Genomic DNA, 5,499 nt, shown 5'->3' with positions numbered 1-5,499 from the left:
TTTGTCACGATCAAGAGCAATGAGAACTCCCCAAGAGTGAGTCAGCATGGTCCACATTAGACTTCTGTCTCAGGGCGGCAGATTCCTATACCCAGAGGAGTGTACTGATTATCTAGGTCTTCTAGGTGGAAAGCTCTGTTGTGTGTTGAAGGCTCCATCCGGGGGGTCCATTGCCCGGGGCCAGGGCAGAGCAGGGCCTTGGACCCATGCTGGGGCTGTGCCTTCCTGGGCTTAGTACTAGTCCTCTCCTCCCCGTGTAACTGCCCAGACTGGTCCTGTTCCCTGCAGAGCCTGGCATGGGGAGAGGTGTCCTACTGCGAGGGCACAGCCCTGCCCTTCGGTGTGTCCATCTGGTTCCCAGTGGTGTGCAGGGTCTGTTGGCGAGGAAGACCCTGCCCTGCAAGCGAGGAGCAGTGGTGGTGGGAGCAGAGCTCGGGCTGGCCCTGCCTCAGAGCACCTGGGGAGCCAGGGAAGCTGAGTACGGGCAGGGTCATCCCCAGCGTTTGTGCTGTGCTTGGGTTGGTGCCTGTCCTGTACCGCCGAAGGTGCCCAGTGCCCAACGAGCTGGACAAAGATGGTGTCTCTGCCCTGAACTGTGGGCAGGAGGAGCATGAGGGGGAACCTCACGTGGTCCATGGGGCGCTGTGTGCCTGAGACAATTATTTGAGCCCAGCATTGTCTTCAGGAGCTCCTTTTTCCGCACCCAGGAGACCACGGATACCCAAGGGACGCCAGGGATATAGAGCATTGTGCCTGGGGCTAAAGGCCAGGTCCAAAAAGAAAATTTCAAGTGTAATTGAAAAGCATACCTAAACGTTGGCACCATTAATAGCGAAGCCACAAATCCTTGCACAAAACGCAGGGAAGACGGGCACCTGAAACAAGCCGTGAGAAGGCAGGGGGTCACTGGACTGCGGAGAGCGAAGTAGCTGTGGGGCTGCTCTGTGCACTGCTGCCATCTGCCCAGTCACCCGCTGCCTGTAAATGGTGGGTGGTGGGCCAGAAAGGTGGCCTTTGGTGCTCTGGGTGCTCTCCCTGGAGCCCCAGTGGCCCGTGGGGCTGTTGGGTTCACAGGGAGTGGGGACTCCATTGTGCAGCTCATGCGGCTGATCCCGATCCTAACTTGTGAATTACCTCAGCCCTGCATGTCTGGAGAGCAGCTGGGCCCTGCCAGGTGCTGAAGGACTGTAAGAGGTAGCTATCTCATCTGCCTGTGCCCATGTGTGCGTGGCCATGGACCTAGATCAAGTACTTGAGGGGAGGGGAAGGTGGAGATGAGGCTGTGGGCTGCCCCAGGCATTCTTGTCTCCCCATCCCCACTCCTGAACACCCTTGGGAGGAATCCTCTCCTGATGGCCATTGGCTGTGGAGTAGCTAGGGATGTCTTTGTCAGCTGCAAGGGAAAGGGCACAAAACAAAAGCCACTGCAGGGACCCCCACCCTCCCCTTCCTCCACCTTTTTTCCCTGAGCAGACTGGAAGGGTTGCCTCAGAAGGAAGGAGGACTCGGAGGCCCAGGCTGGGATGCAGCACACACTTTAATGAGTCTAAAGAAGAAAAGGACGGGTGGCTCACAGGGAGCACCAGGGGCAGCCACTAAGATGCAGTGGAGCTCCTGCAGGGTGTCCGTCTGCCTGCCCTGCGCAGGGACGCAGGCCAACAGGTCCACGCTAGGCTGGCACTGCGAGACGCCGACAGCAAAAGAAAAAGACAGAGTGGAGACTGGAAGAGGGAAACAATGCCCCAAAGCTCCTATCTTCTGGCGAGCACCATGTTATTGAGGTTCTTGCCCGAGGACGTTGCCAGCAGCTTTAGCAGGGTGGACATCTGCTGCCACAGTAGCGGCTGGTGATGCAGGAGAGGTCACAGCACCCGGAGTTGATGGGGACTCCGTTACTGCTGAGGATGCTGCCAACGGCAGCGGAGGTGGAGGAGCCCACAACGGTGTTCTGCGGGAAGGAGCTGAGGATGGGGCCGGGCAGGGTCACCACCACGGGGGAGGGCTCGATGACGACGGTGGAGTTCTGGCACTGCCTGACACAGGGCTCGTTGCAGCTGTTGGCCAGCGGGGTCGGGCCGCAGGGCCGGCAGGGCTGGCACTGGTCGTAGCAGGACATGTCTCGGGGCTGGAGGTGCACCTGGGAGACGGGGGAGCGGAAGCAGAGCACGGGGACACATGAGAAGCAGCACTGCACCCATCCAGAGTGGAGCCAAGGCACCTCCTGGCTCAGCATACGCTGCCCAGCTCCAAGGCCAGGAGCCACCTCAACTAAGTCCCAGCCTCTCTCTGCAGAAGACCTTCTCTCCCCTTCCCTCTGCCATGAGAAGCAGCTCCCAGCCCCGGGCTAGGACAGCCCATAGCAGCTGAGACATACATCGAGGAAAGGCCTGATCCTGAAGGAGGACGAGAAGAGGCTTCACACTCACCTGAGTCCCAAGGAGAAGGAGGCGAGAGAAGTGGATGAGAGAGCAGAGCGTCGGGCTGCCTTTTATAGCAGTCCTGCACTGCCTCAGGCCCGCAGGCACCCGTTGTGGAAGTAATAATTTCCTGACAAGCTCATGTCAAATGCAAACCATCCCAGCTAATGGTATGGGCTGTGTCCCGGTTTCCTGCACTGCTGCCTTTTCATTTCCTGGCTTATGCCACGTGCTTTCCCCTATGAAGGCTTCTGTAAGTGCTGGGATGAGAGGCCCAAGGATTTCTGGGGCAGACAGACGTCAGCGCAGGCAGAAGACTCAGCTCAAGCGCTGGAGGGGTCCCGTGCAGGCAGGTGATGTACACCTGGGTCATTCCTGTGGGCTTGTTTGTGGCAAAGTTGTCAGGAAATGGGCAGCACGCTCGTGCTTCTCGTCCGCACGCCCAGGGACTCTCATGGGAGAGGACGTGCCACATCCTTTTCTCTTGCTTCCCCCACCTCTCTCCGCTGGTCGCTCATTGTTGCACGCAGGTGGGCTTCTGCTGGGAGTGTCTGTCCCCACTGCAACAGTAACAGTGCTCTCAGGACAGTTTTGCTGGGCTCATTTGCCTCATCCCCTCCCTGTGCAGACCCTGCAGGTCGTCAGGCAACGCCAGGAGGGTGTCTGGGGCCTGGTCCTTCCCCAGGGTACTTGAGCCCTGTCCTGCCAGTGTGGTCCTGAGCATCTCCTCAGCAGGGTCCCCAGCTGATGATGTGCTTTACGTGAGCGTACAGACTTTTGAGGGTTCCATGCAGGCATGCCTGAGCACACGTGCATCCTCCATCTTAGTCTGCCTTGCCTCCGATCCAGCTTAGCGGTAGTGTAACTGAGGTCTACCCGCTCCCCTTCGTTGACCTCGCTGAGATCATTGCCAGACGTTGCTGCTGGGAGGCTTCAGCCACTGCCCACCTCCTCTTCCCATGGGAGCAGCTTTCAAGCTTAAGTCCTAGTGCTCGGCCCCAACCTGAGTTACAGCTCCAGCTGTGACACATCTGTGCCTGTATCGGGCCATGGACCACGCTGATCTCAGTCTGGACCCTGACATGCGGGTGACTTCCCAGCTTCACCTGAGACCTGCCTCGCCTCTGTGAACGCACCTGGTGATTGCTGGACATTGCTGCACCCTGATGACTATCATGCTGACCTGGACTCACTGACTTGCCTTTCCAGCCTGACCCCAGGCACATGTAAGACAAGAGCCTGAGCCAGAACACGAGCAGGACAACCTCAAAGTCTGCGCACACTTGCAGACGCATGATCTTATCGGGGTTTGGGAGAAAAGCTGGGGTAGCTCTCATGTCTGGAGTGGGCAGTGGCTGTGGCAAAACAGAAGGCAAAACTGCAAACCCTGCACGCCGTCAGAGCAGGTTTCTGTCCCCTCAGGGACCTGCCAGGCAGAATGCTTTGGGAAAGTGCCATGGGGTTTCAAAGAGGTGCAGGGAGCAGGGGGAAACACAGCCGTGAAGATCTGATGATAAGAAAGATAAGGAAACCACCATAACTAGTTCCATCCACGCCGCTTGATAAAGGCATTCAGAAAGATTTACCAGGGACATTAGATGGCTGTGGTTTTGGAGCATTCCTTTCCAAATCGTAAAGCGTGACCAGCAATAGCGTTTTTCTTGAGGTTATTCACAGTTACTTCTGTCCCTTGCTGAGCCTGGAATGGTTCTCTTCTGTGGAAATTCCTATCCATCTAGTTGTGCTTCACTCTCTGTTGGACCCAACTCTATCTATTGGGTTTACGTGGCAAGCGTTCAGTAGCTGGGGGACAAGGTTGCAAGGGTGGCCTCTGTGGGAAGAGTCCAGCAGCTACCCCATGTCACGACAGGCGTCAAGATGCAATTGGCTCCAAAAGGGACTCGCTGCTGCCCAATGCTGAGCCCAGTAGCAACGCTGGTGGTGCCTCGGTGGAAAACGTATTTAAGGAAAGGGCAAAACACTGCACAGGCAGTGAGGAATGGAGCAAGAAATTGTGAGAAACAATCCTTGCCTAAACACCAAGGCCAGAGAGGAGGGAGGAGGGAGGAGGTTGCTCCAGGGCAATGGTGCAGAGATCCCAGGCAGCCCAAGGGAAAGACCATGGTGGAGCGGATACCCCCACAGCAGCCCATGGAGGATGCCTCCCCAGACCAGGTGGATTATCCCGGGCAGGAATGTGGTCCGAGCAGAGCCCATGCTGAAGCAGGCTCCTGGCAGGAGCTGTGGCTCCTGGAGGACCCACGCTGAAGCAGTCTTATCCAGAAGGACAGCAGCCCGTAGACACAATCCACGCTGCAGCCAGTCTTGAAATACTGCAGCCTATGGGAAGGGCTCATGCTACAGCCGAAGAAAATGTGAGGAGGAAAGAGCAGCAGGAAGGAACAGTTGTGTACTGACCACAGTCCCCCATTCTGCATCCCACTGTGGTGCTCAAGGGTGGAGGAAGTAGAAGAGCTGTGAATGAAGGAGGGAAGTTGAGGGTGTGAAAAAGAGGTGGGGATGGGATAAAGGCGTTTTAAGGGGTTTTTTGCTGTTTCTCACCATCCTGCTGTACTTTAAATTGGCAATAAGGTGAATGAATCTTCCCCAAGTCAGCCTGGTTTTGCCTGTGATGGTGATCGGTAAGTTAATCCCTCTGTCTTTATCTCGACCTGGGACCTTTTTCACCTTACTTTCTCCTCCTGTCCTGTTGAGGAGGGAGAGTGAGAAAGCAGCTGGGGTGGGTGTCTGGAAGCCAGCCAAGGTCTTTTTAGTTTCACACCAGTTATGGCAGCTAGAGGTGCCATGACTGTTTGTCATTCGCATGCTTTTTTCTCCTTGAATCTTGTGCCATCAGGAGCATCTCTTTCTCTCCCGCTGTTGTCTGCCCTCAGAGGACGCTTGTTACGGATGCACGACTAACCAAATCGCAACAGATGTTAACGAACTTCAGAGTTATTTCTTCAGCCAAAGGTATTAGAAGTTCGGTAAACATTTATAAAAACCACAGGCTCAATGAATGTAAAGAGAATTAGAGCTACAGCGGCCGACTTAAGAATTCCCAAGATTTAAAGGGATGGCT

The 5,499-nt window shown here is 56.0% G+C and overlaps 1 pseudogene; it reads right to left on the bottom strand.

The window, feature by feature from the left end:
• Positions 1-1,545: 1,545 nt before the first annotated feature.
• LOC115344782 lies at positions 1,546-2,500 on the bottom strand (annotated as a pseudogene).
• Between the last annotated feature and the right edge of the window lie 2,999 nt (positions 2,501-5,499).

The sequence above is a fragment of the Aquila chrysaetos genome, chromosome 8, assembly GCF_900496995.4.
Source record: "Aquila chrysaetos chrysaetos chromosome 8, bAquChr1.4, whole genome shotgun sequence".
NCBI classification, from domain to species: Eukaryota; Metazoa; Chordata; class Aves; order Accipitriformes; family Accipitridae; genus Aquila; species Aquila chrysaetos.
This window is presented reverse-complemented; position numbering and strand designations above follow the sequence as displayed.